The following is a 23,831-nucleotide window of genomic DNA, read 5'->3' as shown; positions in this document are numbered from 1 at the left end:
GTGGGCTGTATTTTCTCTATGCAAAATGTCTGTCTTAGTGAAAATGACTGAAAGGAGAACAGTGAGTCTGTCCTCCATATGCACACACAGCAGGAGCTGCAGGGCAGCTGCCTCAGCTGGGTTTCCCCAGGTATTTCATCACATTGGAGCTAGAGTCAGGAGGGAGGCATGCTGCCCACCCTATGGCTTCCTGAGAAAGTCAGACTGCAAACCTGCGCCTCTCTCACTTCGTTCCCAGTGTCATTGACGGTGTTGTTTCTTCATAGTGCCTTTTTCCTTATTTCAAGGGTTGCTTAGGCGTGGTGGCTTCTGTTTTGTTTTAAAATAAGTTAAAAACAGTCCAGAGCTTTTCAGCCAGTTTGTCCCCTACTCTGTGTGAACAGTTTTCCTTCAGGAGAAGGGAAAGCGGGGTAAAGAAAGGAAGCAGTACAACTGAAGGTGGGTGACCTCCTGTACTGAGCCAGGAGTGTCTGCGGCTCAGCTTCAGTACTTATGAGGCCCTCGATGCTGGCTGTGAGCAGTGGAGCAGCTGCTGACCCCACAAGCCTGGTGCATCTGGCTGCAAGGGCGGCACAGTGCTTGACCTCCAGGTCTCGGGTGTGCTCTGCCCTCCTATCCCCAGAGTCTGCCAGGCACAAACTTCTGGAGCCAGCAGGTTGCAGATAAGGAAGGCAGAAAATGGCACCTAAGCCATTTTCAGTCTTCGCAAGTCCAACCTTATTATGCCTACGCTGGGGTGAGAATTCAGAGTATTCACTTTTTGTTTTTCTTGCTCTTAAATTTAGGTCCAGGCTTTCACTTATGTGTCCCCTGACCTTCAAGGGGGTAGTGGCAGGAAGCAAGACTGGCTTTCATGTCTCTTTCACAGAGGACTGTGTTTGCACCTATTCCCAACACCCCATCCTTGGAAGCCGGAGGAGTTGAGGAAGGTGAAGTGGGAAAGACAGGAAGGCCAGGCCACTCAGAGCTCTGTCTACCTTCTGCTGACTCTCGGTCCCTCGTAGCAGTATGCCTGCTAACCGCTTCTCTCCACACAGTCACCCTTCCCCTAACAAAACCAAGGTCACTTCTCTTTCTCTCCCTGGAAGTTGGCAGCCTTTGCCCTTTGTGTTCCTAGGGGTCAGTGGAATCTCCGCTGGACTCTGCTTGTGGAAATGGACTTGGCCTGGAGAGCCTTAAGGCCCAGGAGACGTTGACTCTTCTGGCCCAAGCAGTCTTCACCTCCTGGCTCCCTCTCCTTCTGCTCCTCCTTTCCCCACTTATGATAAGAGAACTCTCTGACCTTCTACCCCTGGACCATTTGATTGTTTTATTTTGAAATTGGTGTATATCATGAAGCCTTGCTGAACTAAGTTTTGTGTGTATATATTTAAAAAAAATCAGTGTTTAAATAAAAAGACCTATGTACTTAATCCTTTAACTCTGCGGATAGCATTTGGTAGGTAGTGATTAACTGTGAATAATAAACATACAATGAATTCTTCACTCTGTATCTTTTTTCCCCCCTGCTTTACTTAAAAACTTAAAACCATAAGGGTTTAGGTCAGGGAGTCAGGACTCTTAGATCCTCTCTCTTCAACTCACCTAGTTTACATTGCCCTTTGGGAGCAAGTGAGTCTCCAACCTGGTTGTTCTTCAAAATTGGGGCAGAGGGGCTTACTAATAATATAGGCTTGCAGACCCCACCCTCAGATCCTGGGACAGACATCTCGAGAGCACAAACAAGACAGCTGGATTTTTTTGTTATGTGCCAACAGCATTGATAAATATTATATGATAGTGATATCGATTAGTCTACTTATTACTCAAAACTTTAAAAACGGGCAGTTTTATAAAAGACTTGCTATGTCCTGCCTGAGAGAAAGCACCAAGAGTCTCTCAAGACTTGATTCTAGCCCATCCATAGGCAGCACTGATCTTGGGTTTCAACAGCCTTATTTTTTACTACTCCGGAATTAGAGTTTAGAAAGCATAATGGTGAGTGTGGTTGTGCACACCCGAAGTCCCAACTCAGGAGGCTGAGGCAGAAGTATTACAAGTTCCAAGACCAGTCAGGGAGAGTTAGCAAGACCTCATCTCAATAAAAAGGGCTGGGGATGTAGCTCAGTGGTAAAATATCACTGGGTTCAGTTCCCAGCACAAAATAGAAAAGCACAGCCCTTGCAGCTGCCCCTGAATGTAACTTGACGCTTCAACAATGCCTACCTCAGAATCAAAACTGCCAGGCCTTTGCCTTAGTGCTGCTCATCATCCTGAGCTGTGCTAAGGAAGGAGAGGACCAGGAATGGCCTCTCCCTTACCTCCATGTGGGACTGTGGATGGCTCCTGATAGTAATTTTATTCCTGTGACATGCAGCATCTCTTCTGGCTCAGTAATTGGGAACATCTGCCAGTGAGAGGCCGAGGAGAGCCCTGAACACCCTTCCCAGACCAGCAGCCACCCCTCTCCACTCCTGCACTGTGGTCATCCCTGCTGTGTCATCCTGATATTAGAAGTGTTCCCACTTTGACCTTCCGTGTTTGGTACAGAAGCATTCTTCAGTCCTGATTTTCATACTGACATGCAAGTTGTAGACTGAGCAAATTTCAGAGAAGAAGTGTGGACAGCTCACAACCCTAGGACAAGGACTTGGAGACAGATGGTGGGTCACATTAGCTTGACCTAGGTGTTAGGTGAAATTATTTGGATTTTTTTTTTGGGGGGGTGGGTACTGGATTGAACCCAAGGGCTCTGTACCATTGAACCACATCCTCAACCCTATTTTGTATTGTATTTAGAGAGACGGGTCTCTCACTGAGTTGCTTAATGCCTCTATTTTTGCTGAGGCTGGCTTTGAACTCATGATCCTGCTGTCTCAGCCTCCCAAACCACTGGGATTACAGGTGTGCGCACTGCGCACAGCTAGGTGGGCTTTGAACTCCTGCCTCTGCTGAGATTACAGGCACATGTCACCATGCCTGGCTTCCCCCCCCCCCCCATATAACAATAATTGAACCCAGGGGTGATTTGCCACTCATCCCCTTTTATTTTTTGATACAGGGTTTATACCAAGGCTGGCCTCCAACTTGGAATTCTCTTGCCTTGGCCTCCTGAGTTGTTGGGATTGTAAGCATGCACCACCACGCCTGACTATTTGGGCAGTCATTAATAGGACAGTAGGGCTGGGATTCAACTCAGTGGTAGAACATATGTTTACATGCACAGGGTGCTGGATTCAATCCCCTGCACACACACACACAAAAAAAAGACGGCCTACAGGGCAGGTGGGATGGTGTGGAGGGTGGGGGTGGACACAGTTCCTGGAGACAGCTCAGAAGGCACCTGAGCAGCCCTCTGCTGCTGGGTTTGTGAGGCCTTGAAAGCAGCTGCACAATGCTTACCCTCTTCTGTTCACTCCGAAGGCTTTCATTTGTCTTTCAAGGAGCACCATGGATCTCCTGACTTGCAGTAGTGCCCAGAACAGAACCTTGGAAAACCAGGAGGCCAAGTTCACATTAGCTTAGGAAGTAGGAAGCTGGGTGGAGCCTCCCAGTCACCCAGCTCGGCTTTCTCTCCTGGCCAGTCAACTGCAAAGTATGCCCAGCCTCAGTGTGTGTATGCATAGCTGTGTGCTCGATGCTGGTATGTAGTATGTAAGCGACGTGTGGTTAGCCATGTGTACCGGGGATTGAACTTGGGTGCTTAACCACTGAGCCACATCCCCAGTCCTTTCTATATTTTACTGAGACAGGATCTCACTAAGTTGCTTAGGGCCCTGCCAAGTTCTGAGGCTGGCCTTGAATTTGTGACCCTCCTGCCTCAACCTCCCAAGCTGCTGGGATTACAGGCTTGCACCACTCCTCCCAGCCTGCACAGATTCCTTACTGTCCATATGCTGCCTCCTACCCTGGCTTCCCCAATGGACGGTAAGCCCTACAGGGCAGGAATTCAGTCACTGTGGCTTCCCTAGAATAAATAGTTCCTGAAACAGATGGGCTGCTCCACAGTATTTACCATCTTGAGTTAAGAATCGTATGTCCCAGATACTACAAGGCCCATGGTGCCACATTCCCAGTCTTATGTGCAGAGAAAGCCAAGCAATGACACCTGCCATGGGGCAGCAGCTCTTGCCTGCCAGAGGTCGAGGAAGACCGGGCGGACAGGAGTGATGACTGCAGACCTGGAGCGGCGCTCTGTGGAAGGAGTATATGCCAGGTGAGCAACCGCCTCCAGAAAGGGCTGTGTGCAGAGAGGAAGAGACGAGGGGGCCCTAGAAGATGCTGGTGCACCAGGTAGAGGCCAGACCTAGTGGTCCTGGAAGCACAGGAAGGAGCTAGAAATGCACAGGCCCCTGAAACAGGTCCGTTCATTTGTTTGGGTTTGGTTTTGAGGTCTTTGTTTTGAGTTTGGTACTGGGGATTGAACCCAGGAGTGCTCTATCACTGAGCCACATCCCCAGCCCTTGTTATTTTTTTATTTCCAAACAGGGTCTCACTAAATTGTTCAGGCTGTCAGCTTGCTATCCTTCTGCCTCAGCCTCTTGAGTCACTGGGATTACAGGCATGTGTCATCGTGCCTGGCCATTTCTTTGTTTTTAAGAGCAGCTTTAGACCTTGAAGAGTTTTTTGTTTATTTGTTTTGAATATTTTTTTAGTTGTTGATGGGACTTTGTTTTGTTTATTTATTTATATGCGGTTCTGAGAATCAAACCCAGTGCCTCACACATGTGGGCAAGCGCTCTGCCACTGAGCCACAAACCCAGCCCTAGACCTTGAAGTTTTGCTTAAAGTTTCAAAACTATTTGTTACTACCATAACATATTCCCAAATCCTTTTTGCATCTCCAAGTGAGCACTCTAAGGTTTATATTCAACCTGATAAAAGACAGATAGCCAGGCTCGGTGGTGCACACCTGTAATCCCAGCGACTCATGAGACACGAGAATCGGGAGTTCAAAGCCAGCCTCAGCAATAGCGAGGCCCTATGCAACTCAGTGAGACCTTGTCTCTAAATAAAATCCAAAACAGGGCTGGGGATGTGGCTCAGTATTCGAGTGCCCCTGAGTTCAATCCTCAATACCAAAAAAAAAAAAAAGAAAAGACACAGATAACAACGGCAGCCCCAGATGTCCTGAGGGACCAATTCAGACCTGCACCTGCATTCTGCTGGGACTTTACAGCCCCCAAGTCCCCCTCACCATCCCAGGAATCTGAAAATGAAAATCGAGTTTTCTTCATGAAAGGGCTCATCCCTGTTTGAGAGGCAATGCTTCTATCTTCAGTTGTTCAATAAGTCATTAAGTACCCCCACCCACCCCCCACACACACACACACAGTTTGAGTCAGGTTTTGTACCACAATACAGATAGCAGAAAAAAAAATGGCTACTATATTCATTCACACACACACCTGAAGAAACACCTCAGTATGCTAAACCCCCTCAAGGATGGAAAAATCATAAAAATCATTTCTGAGGTATGAGACTGCTGAAGATGATTTCAGCAAATTTGCCTAGCCTCTTAATGCATCAGAATGTGGAAATGTGCCTAGCCTTAAACTGCAGTCACGGGCTTCTCTCTCTTACCTGCTGATGCTAGGCTGGCTAGGTCATGGATTTTGTTTATGCCCTAATTGTAAGCATACATGAGCAGGAGATACGTCTCAGAATTTACTTCTATGCTTGCCTTTTAATTTCTTCCCATTTTTTCTTCTTAGACACTATAACTTTATACCTCTTGAATTGCCTCCTTTGCTTACAAATTCTTTGCTTTACTATCTACTAATGCAACTTCTGTTCAATCCTGTATCACCATTTTAGGTGCACAATAAGTCATTGTGAACTGGGTTTGGAAGCTACCTGCATAATTACATCCTGTGATTTATATTGACCCCTGGGTCTTTTTTGACACCTAGCTATGAACCATTTTTGTTTTCACTGTGATCTTAGGTTCCTTTCTTACTGCGTGAATGTAGTCTTCCTCATTTTAACATGGCAATCCATAACAAAATAACATGATTCCAGAAAATAATCAACAGGGTAGGACCTTTATGTGTTGGAAAGTGTTTAAGATCAGGGTGGAACATGAAAGTCTTATGGTAAACTTTACAGTAAATGTTAGGAAATTCTTCCCAGGTTTTGTTTATTTTCTAGTCTCATTATATATTCCTTCCCATCTCAGAACATGTTTGTAAACTTTACTCTTAATTAGGACACAGTGCTTTATTTAATTTTACCCTCTGTGTATTTGCTATGTTGGATTCTGTATACAAGTTTTCTTTTAAACTTGGATTTGCAGGAAGATTAAAAAAAAAAAAACCAGCTTTAGCCTGGTGGCACAGGGCTATAATCCCAGTAACACGGGAGGCTGAAGCAAGAGGATCATGAGTCCAAAGCCAGCCTCAGCAATTTATTTATGTATTTATTTATTTTTGGTGGGGGGTACTAGGGATTGAATTTAAGGGCACTCAACCACTGAGCCACATCCCAGCTCTATTTTGTATTTTATTTAGAGACAAGGTCTCACTGAGTTGCTTAGGGCCTCACTATTGCTGAGGCTGGCTTTGAACTCGTGATCCTCCTCCCTCAGCCCCCCCAAGCTGCCAGGATTACAGATGTGTGTCACTGTGCCCAGCCAGCCTCAGCAATTTAGCAAGGTTCTAAGTAGCTTAGTGAGATCCTGTCTCAAAATAAAATATAAGACACTGGGTTGTGGCTCAGTGGTAGAGTGCTTGCCTTGCACATGTAAGGCCCTGGGTTAGATCCTCAGCAACACATATAAATAAACAAATAAAATAAAGATATATATATTATATATATATACACACACACACACACACACACACATACATACATAAAATATATATACACATAAAAAGGGCTGGGTTTGTGGCTCAGTGTCCCTGGATTCAATCCCCAGTACCAAAAAACAACGACGACAAAAAAAAAAAAACAGCTTTATTCAGATACAACTAACATAACATACAAGTCACTTGTTTAAGGTGAGCCATTCAATGGTTCTTACTAATTTTTAGTTATGCAATCATGACCACAATCAATATTAGAACATTGAAAGAGTTTTGAGCAGAGGAGCACACAGGATCCTGTCCAGCAAACAGTGGGGAAGGAGCCCTGTGGAGACAATGCAGTGTCCTGTGGGAGAGGCCGGTCATGATGACTAGAGGGCTCCTTGCTTGGGCAGTGGAACTGTGGCTGCTGTTGTAGGCCTGGGGGACCTCAAGGAGGAGCCTGGGGGCAGGAGGAGAAGAAAGGTGAACTTGTGCCTGAGGATGTGCCTGGGAAGCAGGGAGGTGCATTCACCTGAAGGCCAGGAGAAAGCTGAGCAGGTGCTCCAGCTCAGGGCTGGTCCGCATGTGTGTCACCCTGAGGTCAAGGCCATGGCAAGGCCTCCTGCTCCTCAATCCATGAGGAAGCGCTGTTCCCGAGGAAGCAGGAAGCCACAACGGAGCTGGAGGCAGGAGGCGGGGCAGGAGCAGGCAGTACCCAGAAGCCCAGGCTCCAGGAAACACTGGTGCCATCACTGCCCAGGCAAGAGCCTCTTCCTGTCTTCCCCCTCCGCCCCGCCCTGTGTCTTCCCCAGAGAGTGGAGAGGACAAAGTCCAGACTCCAGGCCCACAGGAACAGGAGAGGGGAGGCCTAGACCTAGGGCTTTATTCTTGGCTGTGTGACCAGGGCCTTCAACATTCCATCCCCTGCCTTCAAAAGTCTAAAAGCTAAACCAGGCCTGGGAGTGTCGCTCAGGGTAGAGTGCTTGCCTAGCAAGAATGAGACATGAGGCCCCGGTGTCCATCTCCAGCACCTCCAAACAAAGAAAAAAAACAAACCAACTATAATGTCGCCGGGTTGGTCTGAGGGTCCACCATGATCTGTCGCTGATAAGATCAGGTGCTGACTCCGATCTTGGCATTCAGTTTGCACCTGGTCCAATTCTCCAACTCTGGCCTGCCCAGTCCTTCTGGACCTTGGCTTTAGCCAGAATCTGCTTTTCTCTCAGATCCTAGGCAAAGGCCTCTTCTGACCCCTCTTCCCCCTCCAGAGTGTCCTCTCTACCACTCTGCCCTGTCCTCTCTGTCTCTGCCCTGTCCTCTCTGCTTTTCTACTTATCCCTCACCTGTCAAGAGACCTGACTCAGGCTGGAGAAGTAGCTCAGTGACAGAGTACTCGCCCAGCATACGCAAGGCCCTGGGATCAATACCCAGTTCCAGAGAGAGAGAGAGAGAGAGAGAGAGCTGACTCCACAAACCCCTCTCTCCTGAACAATCCCCAGACGCCCACTCCTCTGTAGTCTCAAAGCCCAAGTGCATGGCCCTCCTACAGGTTATGTGTCTCTGCTCACTGAGGAGCTGCTCTCCAACCTGTCCTGCATCGTCCTGCCCTCTAGCCTCATTACTGTGGTGCTGGTGGCCGGGAGCAATAGGGGAGTGGTCAGGACCCTAGACTCTACAGTGGCCTTGGGCAGATTGCTTCCTATGCATTTAGAACACCTGGGTAGGTAACCTTGAACACGTGCCCTTTCTAAGTCTCAGGAAACTTCTCTGATAAGAGAAACTGAGGGTGGTTGACAAGATGACACAGGGTGATGCCTGAGTCACTAGCAGGAGGCGGGCTCCTCAGTGCTAGCTCCCCTCAGCTGAAACAGGGTGGGCTCATCCCTGGGCTTGCTCCATTGCCTTGTGTACGTATTTATTTGTTATTTAAAACTTCCATCCAGGGCTGGGGATGTGGCTCAAGCGGTAGCGCGCTCGCCTGGCATGCGTGCGGCCCGGGTTCGATCCTCAGTACCACATACAAACAAAGATGTTGTGTCCGCCGAAAACTAAAAAATAAATATTAAAAAATTCTCTCTCTCTCTCTGTCTCTCTCTCTGTCTCTAAAAAATAAAATAAGGAGCTGGGGTTGTGGCTCAGCGGTAGAGTACTCACCTAGCATGTGTGAGGCCCTGGGTTCGATCCTCAGCACCACATACAAATAAATAAATAAAGGTATTTTAAAAATAAAATAAAATAAAACTTCCATCCATTTGAGAGTTGTCCTGTGATCTGTGGGAGGTACGGATCCAGCTCTCTTTTCCAGATGGCTGCAGAGCTATGCAGATTGTATTTAGCGTAAGGACCAGGGGTGAGCAGAGCTCAGTGACAGAGCACTTGCCTAGTATGCATGAGGTCCTGGGTTCCAGCACCACAAGGAAAAAAAATATCCGCACTCTGATTTGAGAGGATGCAAGTCACATACCAAGTTCTGTACGTCAGGGTCCTGATCCAGGGCCTTCCGTTCTGTCCCTCTGTCCCTCTGTTCCTGGCCAGTGTGGGCAGCTATGCTAAGTCCCAAGGCAACAGGTTTGGATCTCCCATTCTTTCCTCCTCGTTCCTCCTTCTCCTAGATTTTCCTGGCTCTACTTGCTTGTTTAGGTTTTCAATGTAAACTTTGTCTTGTTCCAAAAAAAAAAAAAAAAGAGAGAGAGAGAAAGAAACCCTTGGTGTTTTTGTTTGGATCCTGTTCACTTTGTAAACTCCCTTCAAAAGAAGTGACGTCCGAATGATGTTGAGTCTCCCTGTCCAGGAACCCAGCAGGTCTTCCTGGTCTCCTGTCCTTTGGGAACGTCTCAAAGTCTTCCTCATAAACCTTTGGCTTGTCTTTTGTGATGTTTGTTCCCAGATATGTAGTCTTCTTTGTTGATGTTTTAAATCAGAACTTCTCTCACATCTGTTGTCTGGCTGGCTGTTTTCTGTGTGTGGAAGGGTATTGATTTCTTACTCCCCGGCTAAATTATCTGACTGTACTGGTTTGGTGGTTGATCTCACATAGACAAAATTGTAAGTAAACATCATGTTTAAGCTCTTCAACTAGATGAGCTCCAGGAAGCTTTCTCTACTGCTTGTATTTATTGGGGGGAGGGGGCGGCAGTACTGGGGATTGAACTCAGAGGCACTCAAACACTGAGCCACATCCTCAGTCCTATTTTGTATTTTATTTAGAGACAGGGTCTCACTAAGTTGCTTAGCACCCCGCCATTACTGAAGCTGGCTTTGAACTCATGATCCTCCTGTCTCAGGCTCCTGAGCAGATAGAATTACAGGCATGTGCCACCACACCCAGCTCTCCACTGCTTGTAGCCCTTCTTGTACCACCAAGATGTCATTAAGGGAGCGAATAACTGCTGCTAAGAGACAGCACTTTGTCTCAGTGTGGATGACTGCTTATTCCTATAAGTAAATCTGTTTAAAGCTGTCAAAAAAGTCTTACTTGAACAAAATTTAAAGCATTTTTTTAGCTTGACACAGTAGTACACAACCAAAATCCCAGCAACTCAGGGGGCTGAGACAGGAGGATTGCAAATTCAAAGCCAGCCTCAGCAACTTAGTGAGATCCTGTCTCAAAAAATTAAAAGGAGTGGGAATGTGGCTCAGTGAGAGAGCACCCCTGGGTGCAATCCACAGTACAGACAAAACTTTTTTTTTTTTTTTTTTTGGAGGAAGGGCTATGAGTCTTTTGCCAACACTCTCTGACTGATGTTTATTCCTCTCAGTTCTGGAGGCTGGGAAGTCCAAGGTCAAGGTGTCAGTAGACCCAGTTCTTTTTCTTTTCCTTTCCTTTTATTTCATTTATTTGTTTGGTTTTTGGAATCCAGGTTATTCTAAGTCCTTAGGGCCTTGCTCAGTTGCTGAGGTGGATCTCAAATTTGTGATCCTCCTCTCTACATCTTCCATGTCCTTGGGATGACAACTGTGTAACATTGTGCCAGGCAAGACTCAGTTCTTGGTGAGGGCTCTCTTCCTGGCTTGCACATAGCTGCTTTCTTATCATGTCCTCACATAGCAGAGAGCAGAGGTGAGGGAGAGGAAGAGGAAATGAAGGCACTCTTTCTCTTCTAATGAGTGCACTTATCTCATTATGAAGTCCCCACCATCATGATCTCATCTAACCCCATTTAACACTCAAAGGTCCCACCTCCTAATACAATCTCATTGGGTATTAGGGCTTCATTATTAAAAATTTTTTTTTTTTTTTTTTTTTTTTTTTTTTTTTGGTACTGGGATTGAACCCACGGGTGCTTTACCACTGAGCTACAACCCCAGTCTTTTATTTTTTACTTTGAGACAGGGTTTTATCAAGTTGCTTAGGGCCTTGCTAAATTGCTGGCCTCAAATTTGTAAATCCTCCAGCCTCAGTCTTCTGAGTCGCTGGGATTACAGTCATGCTTCACCACATAAATTCAGGGCAAGTTTGGCAATTTAGCAAGACCCTGTATCAAAATAAAATTTTAAAAAGAAATAAAAAATTTAAAAAGGATTGGGGATATAGCTCTATGGTAGAGTGCTCTGGGTTCACTCCCCAGTACTGCTATATATATACATACATACATACATACATCTTATCTAGTAGCTCTGGATAAAAATCCCCCATTCTTTCTCTTGAAAGAGGTAGGATAGGAGAAATAAGAATGGGTAGAAAGGAGCCAGGTGCGGTGGAGCACGCCTGCAATCCCAGTGGCTCGGAGGCTGAGACAGGATTGAGAGTTCCAAGTCAGCTGAGCAGCTCAGGGAGACCCTGTCTCTAAATGAAATACGAAATAGCGCTGGGGATGTGGCTCAGTGGCTGAGTGCCCCTGAGTTCAAGCCCCAGTACCCCCCCCCCCAAAAAAAAGAAAGAATGGGTAGAAAAGACTAATAGGGAGGGAAGAGAAACTAACTGTAAATCTAAGAAGCTCCACGACCACCTTTGTCTTCTCCCCAGGCCTGTTTCCCACCAGACAGAAAGTCTTTAAAGAGTCTGGAGCCTCTAGATGGTTAATGACTGCACACATTTCTGGCTTATACAACGTATTTTTTTTAGACTAAAAAAGCCAAGGGAGGGCTGGGATTTTGGCTCAGTTGGCAGAGCACTTTCCTGGCACATGTGAGGCACTAGGTTCAATCCTTGGCACCATATAAAAATAAAATAAAGGCACTGTGTCCATCTACTAGAAAAAAAAATTTTTTTAAAGAAAAGCCAAGGGAAAAATACCATTAGATATTATGATGGGCATATTCCAAAGTTATCCATTGACTGGATGACATCAACCTAGAGATCTGAAAGATGACAACCAGGTCATTGTGACCCACCCTAAGCTTCATGACTAAGAACTGAGTTCACCAGGTTGATATCACCTTCCTTCCCACTCAGGTTCAGGATTCACGATTTACCAAATTTTCTTTAAAAGAAGAGCCTAGGGCTGGGGATAGAGCTCACTTGGTAGAGTGCTTGTCTCATATGCACAAGGCCCTGGGTTCAATACCCAGCACAAAGAATAAGAAAGTCATTCTGTCCATCTACAACAATGAAAAATATTGAAAGTAAGAAGAAGAAAAGAGCCTAGCCATGCACAGTAGCCCCAGAAATTTGGGAGCCTGAGGCAGGAGGATCACGAGTTCAAAGCCAACCTCAGCAATGGCAAGGTGCTAAACAACTCAGTGAGACCCTGTCTCTAAATAGAAAATACAAAATAGGGCTGAGGATGTGGCTCAGTGCAAATGCCCCTGAATTCAATCCCTGGTACCAAAATAAATAAATAAATAAATAAGAGTCTAGCCAAGCATGGTGTTGCTCACCTGTAATCCCAGCCATTTGGGAGGCTATAGCAAGGAGGATTGCCAAGTCCAAGGCCAGCCTCAGCAATTTAATGAGACCCTAAGCAACTTACGGAGACCCCATCTCAAAATAAAAAATAAAAGGGCTGAGGATGTGGCTCAGTGGTTAAGCGTCCCTGGGTTCAATCTCTGATAGCACAACAAATACATAAATAAGAGTCTGAGAGCCACAAGCACACCATGCTCTAGCCCCTGCACTCCTTCTCCCTTGAAGTACATATTCTGCTCTATTGTTTGCTTTCCTGAATAAATTTCCCTACTTTCTTGAATAAATATTTGTGCCTTTTTTGACATGTCCTGAAATTTCTTTCAGTGGCTTAAGAACCTGCCAGGACTGGGCTGAGGTCCTTCTTCTGCCTTCGGGGGTTTCTCTCAGGCCTCTATCAGGTGATATTTCCATCCTTCCTCCCTCTGGAGCTCCTGCTGCTTTGGACAGCTAACAACTCTTTTTGGCAGGGGAGTGGGGGTACCAGAGTACTGAGGGTTTAACCCAGGGGTGCTTAACCACTGAGTCTCATCCTTTTTCTTTTTTATTTCGAGACAGGGTCTTGCTTAATTGGTTAGGGCCTTGCTAAGTTGCTGAAGCTGACCTCAAACTTGCGATCCTCCTGCCTCAGTTTCTTGAGTTGCTGAGATTACAGGTGTGCCCAACTGTGCCTGCCCTGTCTTGGACTTGGATGAATTTAAACCAATATTACTATGGAACTCTGCTACTTTTTTGGCAGCTCAATCTAATCCTGATATACTGTCATTCATGCCTGTCCCCCAAGAGGTCAATGCCCACATCACTTTTGTCTCTGAAATCCAAGGTCCTCTTCAGCATGTGTATCCCCACCTCAGAGGTGAACAAAGGAAAAACATCCAAGGATGCCCCCGCAGTTTTTCTCTGTTCAACTCTCCTATGCACAGAATTCTTTCTACTCCCACATTCCCTTGCCTATAAATACCTCCATGGGCAGAGGCAGATGCAGAAAAGGAAGTCATGTCACTCTGAGCCATGTGGGGTACTGTGTCACCCATCCGTGCCTTCCCAGTGTCTACTGAACATTTTCAGTATTGCCTGCCTTAGGTGCTGGAAACAGAAATATGAATAAGGAAGTTACAAAATACCAACCTTCAGGAACTCCCGAGTCAGGGGTGGGTCAAGGTGAGCAGAGGAGACCTCATACTTGGACAGTTCAGAAGAGGTTTCAAAGAAAGGGTGACTTCAGAGCTAAGGTGCTAAGAAAGAAGGTAAAGTAGTACATGAAAAGTACATGGGCATCCAAAAAAATAGAAAATGACGCACATTGACAAGGACGTGCAGGAATCAGAAGCCTGTGCAGGGCTGGGGGAATGTGAAACGTTGCAGCTACTTTGGAAAACAATTTGGTGGTTCCTCTACATGCTAAACAGAATTCCCACTAACCCAACATTCCACTCCCCAGTATCTACTGAAATAACTGAAATAGGGTGTGGTGATGCACATTTATTATCCCAACTCCTCCTCGGGAGGCCAAGGCAGGAGGATTGCAAGTTTGAGGCCATGGAAATGTGGTTCAGTGGTAGAACAATTGCCTGGAAAGTTGAAGGCCAGCCTGGGCAACTTTTTGAAAACTTCAGCAACTTGGCCAGACCATGTCTTTTTTTTTTTTTTTAATTGTTGATAGATCTTTATTTTATTTATTTACACGTGATGCTGAGAATCGAACCCAGTGCCTCACACATACCAGGTAAGTGTGCTATGGCTGAGGTTGAGCCCCAGCCACCAGACCATGTCTTAAAGCAAAAAATTTAAAAAAAAAAAAAAAGGGACTGGGGATGTAGTTCAGTGGTAGAGTACTTGACTAGCATGCACAAGGCCCTGGATTCAATTCCCTATACTGCAAAAGAGAAAGAAGGAAGAAAGAGAGAGAGAGAGATAAAGAAAGAAAAAGGAAGGATAAATGTTGTATGATTGCAATTTACATGAAATATCTAGAATAGGTAAATCTATAGAGACCAAAAGTAGGTGAAAGGTTAGGAGAGAACGGAGGAAGGAGAGAATGGGAAGTTATTGCTTAATGGGTAGTTTCTATTTGGGGTCATGAAAAAGTCTAATAGTGGTTTAAAAAAATATTGGGCTAGGGTCATACTCAGTGGTAGAGTGCTTACCTGGCATGTGTGAGGCACTGGGTTCAATTCTCAGCACCACATATAAATAAATAAAGGTCCATAAACAACTAAAAAAATATTTAAAAAATAGTGTGTTCATTGCACCATTATGAATGGAATTAATGCCACTGGATTGTAATTTTGATTTCATGGATTGATTTATTTGCAGTACTAGAGATTAAACCAGGGGCATTTTTCCATTGAGCTATATATCCCCACATCGGAAGCCCTTTTTAAAAATATATATATTTAATTTTTTTATTTGTTTATGTATATATGTGTTTTGGTACTAAACATTGACTCCAGGAGTTACATCCCCAGCATTTTTATTTTTTATTTTGAGACAGGATCTCACTAAATTGCTAAGGATCTTGCTAAATTGCTGAGACTGGTCTCAAATTTGTGCTCCTCCTACCCAACCTTCCGAGTCGATGGCATTACAGTTCTGCACCATCACACCAGTTTTTGCAATTTTTTTTTTTTTTTTTTTTTGTGTGTGTGTGCCAGGGATAAAACTCTGGGGGCTAATCACTGAGCAGCATTCCCAGTCCTTTTTATATTTTATTTATTTTAAAAAAATTTTTTTAGTTGTAGGTAGACACGATTTATCTATCTATCTATCTATCTATCTATCTATCTATCTATCTATCTATTTATTATGTGGTGTTGAGGATAGAACCCAGTGCTCAACGAATGCTAGGCAAGCGGTCTGCCACTGAGCCACAACCCCAGTCCCTCTTTTTATATTTTCTTAGAGACAGGATCTCACTAAGTTGCTTAGGAGTCGATAAATTGCTGGGACTGGCTTTGAACCCCCAACCATTCTGCCTCAGGCTCCTAAGCCTACGTGCCTGACTATACAAACATTTTTGTAGAGATGTTTTCATTTCTTGTGGATAAATACGTAGAAGTAGAATTATTGGATCATAGATGTACATATTATTAACTGCATAAGAAATTGCCTGACCTTTGCCCAAACTGTGTCATATTATATTCCCTAGCTGCTCAATATTCTTGCTAGGGTAGACATGGTGGCACACGCCTCTAATCCCAGTGACGCAGGAGGCCAAGGCAAGAGGATCACAAAGATTGGATTTGAGACCCCTCCACCTGCTGCATCTTTTATCTTGAAGTAGAGTTGATTTAGCTGGTCCCATTCCCTAAGTTTTCTTTCTGAAGAATGAAACTTTCTCAGATTGAAGAATCTGGATTGCTCAAAACTATAGAGGAGGCTGGACGTGGTGGTGCACACCTGTCATCCCAGCAGCTCAGGAGGCTGAGGCAGGAGGGCTGGGGATGTGGTAAAGCACCAGGGATTCAATCCCCCAGTACCAATAAATAAAACAAAACAAAGCAAAAGCCAATTAAAAAAGACTATAGAGCAATTGCCCTAGAACTTTCTTATTGTAGACAGTTTAATTACAGTTGTAGAGAGGTTTATGCTGGGGATGTGCTCAGGGGTGGAACCACTGTGCCTCTTCTGCCACCCACACTCAGCTCCCACTGCAGCTCTTTCCCTTACTCATCTCTCCCAGGGACTTCTGGCCTCTGTGGCTAGCTTGGGATGACACTTCATATGCACTGTGGCACCCAGATAATTTGATTCTGCCTGCTTTTTCATTTCCAGTAGAAAGCAAATTCTTTCTTTGAATTGGTTTATTTTCTTGATGCACTTACAGTAATTTGTCTCTTTGGTTGACTTTAGATCAAAACTAAAAATATTTATCTAGAGTATGAATTTAGGGGCTGGGGTTGTGGCTCAGTGGTAGAGCACTTGCCAACTTGCCATGTATGAAGCACAGGGTTCAATTCTCAGCACCACATATAAATAAATAATTTTTTTTCTTTTTTTTTTTTTTAAAGAGAGAGAGAGAGAATTTTAATATTTATTTTTTAGTTTTTGGCGGACACAATATCTTTGTTTGTATGTGGTGCTGAGGATCGAACCCAGGCCACACGCATGCCAAGCAAGCGCGCTACCGCTTGAGCCACATCCCCAGCCCATGAATAATTTTTAAAAAGTGTGAATTCAGCCAGATACAGTGGTGCACACCTGGAATCCCAGTGGTTTGAGAGGCTGAGGCAGGAGGATGATGAGTTCAAAGCCAGCCTCAGCAATTTAGCGAGACCTGTCTCAAAAAAATTTTAAAAAGGACTGGGGATGTAACTTGGTCCCTGGTGTTGAACTCTGGGTTCAATCCCTGGTTACTGACCCATCCCCAAGAAAAAGAGTGTAAATTACATGTATGGGTTAATAGGAACCAGAGAAATGCTACCTACAAGAGTGCTGGGACTTCCTTTCCATCTTTATTACCACCATCCTTATTATATCATAGTTAGAATTTCATAAGAGAGAGTGGGGCACAGTATCGGCCCCCAAAATGTCTTTATTAATTAGACCCAATTATTTCACTTTTGTTAATACCCTCCTTTTATACTTTGTCCAAAGTATAAAAAATTATATGTACAAAGATTTTCCAAATGGTATTCCTTTTATTCCTTTTTATTTTTTCTGTACCAAGGATTGAACCCAGGGATACTTACTCACTGAGCCCCAGCCCCAGCCTTTTTTTAGCCGGGGGTGAGGGGAATACCAGGGATTGAACTCAGGGGCACTCAACCTCTGGGCCACATCCCCAGCCCTATTTTATATTTTATTTAGAGACAGGGTCTCACTGAGTTGCTTAGTGCCTTGCTTTTGCTGAAGCTGTCTTTAAACTCTCGATCCTCTTGTCTCAGACTCCCAAGCTACTGGGATTCCAGATGTGCACCACAACGCCCAGCAGCCCTAGCCTTTTTTCATTGTTTTAGTTTGAGACAGGGTCTCTCTAAGTTGTTGAGGCTGGTTTTGAACTTGCAATCCTCCTGCCTTAGCCTCCTGAGCTGCTGACATTACAGGCTTACACCATGGCACCCTGTCTAAATGGTATTGCTTTTATAGCCCAAATGCTGAACCACTTAAAGTTTAGGGCAGGAGTCAGTCACACAGAAAGTAAATACTTTAGGCTTTGCAGGCCATACTGTCTCTGTCACAGCTTTTCAACACTGGAGTTTTGTACCATGAAAGCAGCCATATGTAAGCAAACGGGCATGGCTATGTTCCAGTAAAACTATATGTACAAATGCAGAGCTATAGTTTGTCATACCCTGGTCTAGGTAAATAGTCAATAAACAGATCGATGAAGAGTGCATTATGTACTCATTAAAAATTAGTAATCAATATTGTGAAAAACACGAGAAAGTATTATAGTAAGCAAAAAATTGTGAGAATGCAAAAGTATATGAATGAATGTGATCATGGGGGCAAATAACACACTAAGCATATAATAAAAAGTTGACAAAGTGTCTGGGTGCAGGGTCACACGCCTATAATCCCAGCAGCTTGGGAGGCTGAGGCAAAAAAAAGGGCTGGCGCTGGGGCTCAGTGGATAAGTACCCCTGGCTTCAATCTCTGGTACAGGGATTCTGAGTTCAAAGCCAGCTTCAGTAACTTAGCAAGGCCCTAAGCAACTCAGTGAGACCCTGTCTCTAAATAGAATAACAAAAAGGGCTGGGGGGCTGGAGATGTGGCTCCAGTGGTAACGCGCTCGCCTGGCATGCGTGGGGTGCTTTGTTCGATCCTCAGCACCACATAAAATAAAATAAAATTGTTGTGTCCACCGAAAACTGAAAAATAAATATTAAAAAATATTCTCTCTCTCTCTCCCCCTCTCTCTCCCCTCCCTCCTCTCTCTCTTTAAAAAAAAAGGGGGGGGGCTGGGATGTGACTCAGTGGTTAAGCACCACTAGTTTCAATCCCTGCTACAAAAAAAAAAAAAACAAAGTAAATCAAATTACTAACAGTGGTTATAGTAAGATGGCAGAGCAATAAATGGATGGCTTTATGTTTCCTCCAAATTTCAGTTCAATCCCAGGGGCATTTAACCACTGAGTCACGTTTCTAGCCCTTTTTACTTTTTATTTTGGGACAGCATCTTGCTAAGTTTCTTAGGCCCTTGCTAAATTGCTGAGTCTTTGAACTTGTGATCCTCCTGCCTCAGCTTCCCCACCTGCTGGGGTTACAGGCATGTGCCATTGTGCCCAGGTACTGTACCTTTATTTCATTTATTTATATGTGGTGCTGAGGATCGAACCCAGGGTCTCGCACGTACTAGGCGAGCGCTGTACCACTGAGCCACAACCCCAGCCCCAACTTGTGTTACTTTTATAATAAAATAATTTTTAAAATTAAAATATCTCAGGGCTGCGTTGTGGCTCAGTAGAAGCACATGCGTTTGGCATGTGTGAGGCCCTGGGTTCAATCTCCAGCACCACATAAAAATAAATAAATTGTGTTCATCTACAATTTAAAAAATTTTTAAAAAAAAATGCCTCAAGGGGGCTGGGGTTGTAGCGAGCTTGCCTAGCATGCATAAGGCACTGGGTTCGATTCTCAGCACCATATACAAATAAATAAAAATAAAAGTTCATCAACAACTAAAAAAATATTTTTAAAAAACCCCTCAAAATCTGAAAAAAAAAAAAAGAAGAAGAAGAACGAATAAAAAATAGTTATTAACTCAGGGTACCTCTGAGTCACAGGTTTTAAAAATCTTTATCCTTAGCTGGGCATGGTAGTGCATGCCTATAACTCCAGCAGCTTGGGCCGCTGAGGCAGGAGGATCTCGAGCTTGAAGCCAACCTTAGCAAATTTAGGGAAGCCCTATGCAACTCAGTGAGACCCTGTCTCTAAATAAAATATTAAAAAGGGCTGGGGATGTGGCTCAATGGTTAAGTGCCCCTGGGTTCAATTCCTGGTACCAACAAAACAAAACAAAACTTTATCATCCAAGTTTCCACCATGAGATTCTTAAAATAAAAACAAGTTGTTTGTTTCAAATATTGGAAAAACTAGTCAGGTATGCTGGCTCAAGTCTGTAATCCCAGTAACTCACAGGCTGAGGCAGGTGGATCACAAGTTCAAGGCTAGCCTCAGCAATTTAGTGAGACCCTGCCTTAAAATAAAAATTTTTAAAAAGGACAAGGGGTGTAATTCAATGGTGGAGTACTTTCCTCACATGTGTAAGGCCTTGGGTACAATCCCCAGTACTGTCAAACAACAACAACAACAACAAAAAACCCTAATGGCAAAAGTCCACGTGGAGTGGATTGAGCCAAGAACCATTACCTTAAACTCCAAGTGAAGGAGGCTGCACTGTTTATTTCAGAGTCTGGCTGCGCCTTCATTTATCCACCGGACTCTCCTGGAGTGTCTTACCAGATGGCACTAGAGAGGCAGAAGATGTGTTCCCTGCTCACTCTCCAGGAGCTCCCAGACGCTAAGAACTGGGCAACTCGTGCTCACTGGCACAAGGTCCTAAGTGCTCCTGTAAGGTGTGTGCAGAGAACTGGGGAGCCACAGAAGGCTGCAGGCCCTCCCAGAGGTTAGAACTGGAGAGGGTCTGATACCTGGGGACCGTGGTCTCTCAGATGGGCCTTGGGGGACTGATGAGGGGAGAGTGCCAGTGACAGGAAGAGGGAAGGACCTCTCAGGGAGAAAATCCCTGTGTCTGGAGAGTGATGAAATGACCTCCTGACCTGCTTTGGATTCTAGGAACCCCCCAGGCCCATTTTCTCTGTAAGTCCAGAAATGCCCCTTAGCCACAGATACACTGAGCCCTTGAGCCCTGACAGATGCCTGAAGCCGTAAGACAGCAGAGAACCTGCTTCTTAGATTTGGAACTCCCAGAAGTACCCTGAGTCAGGCAGAAGCATAAGTCATGGGTCTGTGGAAGAAGACAGTTTGTGGTTGACCTGGACACGCCAACCCTTCCGCCAGGCCCAGACACTTCCATCTTGAAGACAGGGCTGCACCCACTCTCTTCCTCTGTGAAACTGGGTGCAGGGTGGAGAAGGGTTTCCCACAGACAGAGCAGAAAAGACCTTCTCAGGGAACCTCAGAAACGGGTGAAGAGTAACATGCTGATAATCTGGTCAGAGATAACCAAATACTGAAAACCAGAAAGCTTGCCCTTGCCAGCAATCTCAAGATCCCTCCCTTTGGGGCTGAATCCACCCTCCCAACAGGCCCCTGACACTGGGGTCTGCTGAGAAGAGTAACACAAGAGGTTGAAATGCTTAAAGAAATCAACTCTTAAAAGTCACTGGACAGTGAATAGTTTTTGGTTAGTTTACTGGTGTTTGAGTCATTTGCTGAGTGAATCTGAAAGACCAAAAAAAGGAACTACCAGAAACACTCCTATCTTTGGCCTCCACAGCCTGTCAGAACTTCCTCTATAATCCTCCAACAGTGGTTGTTGTTTTTTTTTTTTTTTTCATGATTTTCTCAGCATTATGGCCCTAAAGTTTAAAACAAAATAATAACTAAAATGATGGAAATTTACAGCCACGAAAAAACCTGCACATGCGATTTATTAGCAACTTCATTTATAAATGTTAAAACTTGGAAGCTTGGCTGGGATTGTGGCTCAGCCGTAGAGCACTCACCTAGCACCGGTGGGACCTGGGGTTCAATCCTCAGACTCAGCACCACATTAAAAAAAAAAAAAAAGGCATTGTGTTGTGTCCATCTACACCTAAAAAATAAATTAAAAAAAAAAAAAAAACTTGGAAGCCACCAAGATGCCCTTCAATAAGTGAGTGGACTAAAACTGCTGCATCCTGACGGGGCTTTTCTTTTTTGGTGCTGGGAATCAAACTCAGAGCCTCACAACTGCACTCTGTCACTGAGCTCCACCCCCAGCCACACACAATGGAACGTTATTTGGCACAAGAAGACATAGAAGGACCTTAGAAGCCATTGGTAAGGAAAGAAAGCAAGCTCCAAATGGGCAGGATTCCTAAGTGTTCACTGGCATCCCCAGCATCTAAAACAGTGTCTGGCCAAAGCAGATCCTTAATAAATATAACAACAACAACAACAAAAAGATGGAAAAGAGGCGCTTCATCTCATCCTAAGTCATGAGGAAGCAGAAAGAAACAAGGGCAGCCTTGGACATCAGCTGGGGGGTGGATCTCCAGTTCAGCATCAATCCAGGTGTAGACCGGCTGCCAGAATGCTCATTCCCAGGCTCATGCTTGGCTGCTTGAGTAGGATGAGTGTCCTGAGGAAGAAGTCATCTACATTTTAAAATAAGCCTCCTAGATGATTTATTTTTTCCCTCTCTCCCTCCTTTCCCTCCTTCATTTCTTTTTTATGGTGCTTTTTTTAAGGGCCTTACACATGCTAGGCAAGGCAGGGGCTCTACCACTGAGCTACTTCCCAGACCCTCCCCGATGGTTCCTGTATCAGCTGAAGCTGAGAACCACTTGGGATGCCTTCTAAAAATGAAGATTTTTTTTAATATTTATTTTTTAGTTGGACACAATATCTTTATTTATTTATTTTTGTGTGGTGCTGAGGATCAAACCCTGGGTCTCCCATTCCAGCCTGCAGATTTGTTTTTTTACACCTGAGGTGGTACAGGAGCAGCAAGGTTTGGACACCTTGAAGTTCAGCTTCTTCATCTTCTTTTTTTTTTTAATATTTATTTTTTAGTTGTAGTTGGACACAATATCTTTATTTTATTTATTTATATGTGGTGCTGTGGATGGAACCCAGGGCCTTGCATATGCCAGGCAAATGCTTTACCACTGAGCCACAACCCCAGCCCCTAACTCTGGTCTTATGGACAGTCACAGCAGAGCTAATCTCATTCAACAATGAGGCCCATTCACCTCCACATCAGCCCCAGCAGCTGTTAAATACCAACTCCATTTAGTCAAGGCCAAAGAGAAATTTCCTCCTTCTGAGGAGGCGGGGGAAGTCCAGGAACTTTTAGCAGGTCTGTTTAGGGTAAGTGTTGATGAAGTCACAGAAGGTTCACTTCCCCAAACTGACGGGAATCTATTATTTTCCGGTTTCTCTTTATGCATGACATGATTTACTAAATATATGTAATTTAAAATGAAATGACCAGATTTCAAAAGGTCAAAAACTAGAACCAGGGCATAAACCCAGGAAAACTGGTACCTGCCCCTAATCCCATTGGAACTCAGCTACAAATTTGCCATCTGATTGTAACAGACCTTGGATATATCACCCAGCCCCTCTGGGCTCCAACTGGACTAAGTGACCTCTGTGATCTTTCCAGTTCTGATGATCTGTGGTTCCCTGAGTCCAGTTCAGTTTACAATTAGTCTGTGGTCAAAGTCTTTAATGACTTTTCTGTTGGATGAACACTGGGGAAGTCTTTGTAAATGTGAGCTTGGTGGAGAGTAGTAGCACATACCTGTAATCCCAGTGGCTAGGGAGGCTGAGGCAGGAGGATCACAAGTTTGAGGGGCCATTTAGTGAGACCCTCAGCAACTTAGTGAGACCCTGTCTCAAAAAAAAAAAAAAAAGACAAATCACAAAGTCAGGCATGTCTGGGATTCCATCAACTCAGGAGGCTGAGTCAGGGATGCAAGTTCAAACCAAGCCTCAGCAGTTTAGCAAGACTCTATCTCAAAATTAGAAAAAAAAAAAAAAAAAAAAAGGCGGGGTGTGGGGTGTGGGGGGGGGGGTGCTGGGGATGTGACTCAGTGGTAAAGCACCCCTGGATTTAATTCCCAGTGTCAAAAGGGGTAAAATAAACTTTTCAGCAAAAAAACAGTTTTCCAGGGGCTGGGGATACAGCTGAGTTGGTAGAGTACTTGCCTCGCATGCACAAGGCTCTGGGTTCGATCCCCCGCACTAAAAAAAACAACAATAAAAACAAAACAAACAGTGTTCCACATGTTGGGATAATTAATATCTACATACAGGGGGAAAAATAACTTTAATCCCTATCTCACACCAAACACAAAAAGTAACACAAAATGGATCAGACTCCAAATTGTAAAAAAAAAAAAAAAAAAACAACAACCTAACATTTATATTAGAAAATATACGAGAAAATCTTTATGACCTTTTGCAAAGCAAAGATTTCTTAGGTATGATACCAAAAAGCATGATACACAGAAGAAAAAAAAAATCAATAAACTGGATTACATTAAAATTAAAAACGTCTCTAACCCGGTGCAGGGAAGCACACCTGTAATCTTGGCCACTTGGAG

The 23,831-nt window shown here is 44.5% G+C and overlaps 1 long non-coding RNA gene across 2 annotated transcripts; it reads right to left on the bottom strand.

The window, feature by feature from the left end:
* Positions 1–6,916: 6,916 nt before the first annotated feature.
* Positions 6,917–20,568, bottom strand: LOC114108119 (uncharacterized). Of its 2 annotated transcripts, XR_003585421.2 has the most exons (3): positions 19,924–20,568; positions 13,738–13,844; positions 6,917–7,224 (listed from the first exon to the last, which is right to left on the bottom strand). It is a non-coding gene; the product is annotated as an uncharacterized lncRNA (long non-coding RNA). The 2 variants fall into 2 exon arrangements; XR_011705093.1 differs by lacking the exons at positions 13,738–13,844; positions 19,924–20,568 and adding an exon at positions 7,297–7,453.
* Between the last annotated feature and the right edge of the window lie 3,263 nt (positions 20,569–23,831).

The sequence above is a fragment of the Marmota flaviventris genome, chromosome 17 (assembly GCF_047511675.1).
Source record: "Marmota flaviventris isolate mMarFla1 chromosome 17, mMarFla1.hap1, whole genome shotgun sequence".
NCBI lineage: Eukaryota > Metazoa > Chordata > Mammalia > Rodentia > Sciuridae > Marmota > Marmota flaviventris.
This window is presented reverse-complemented; position numbering and strand designations above follow the sequence as displayed.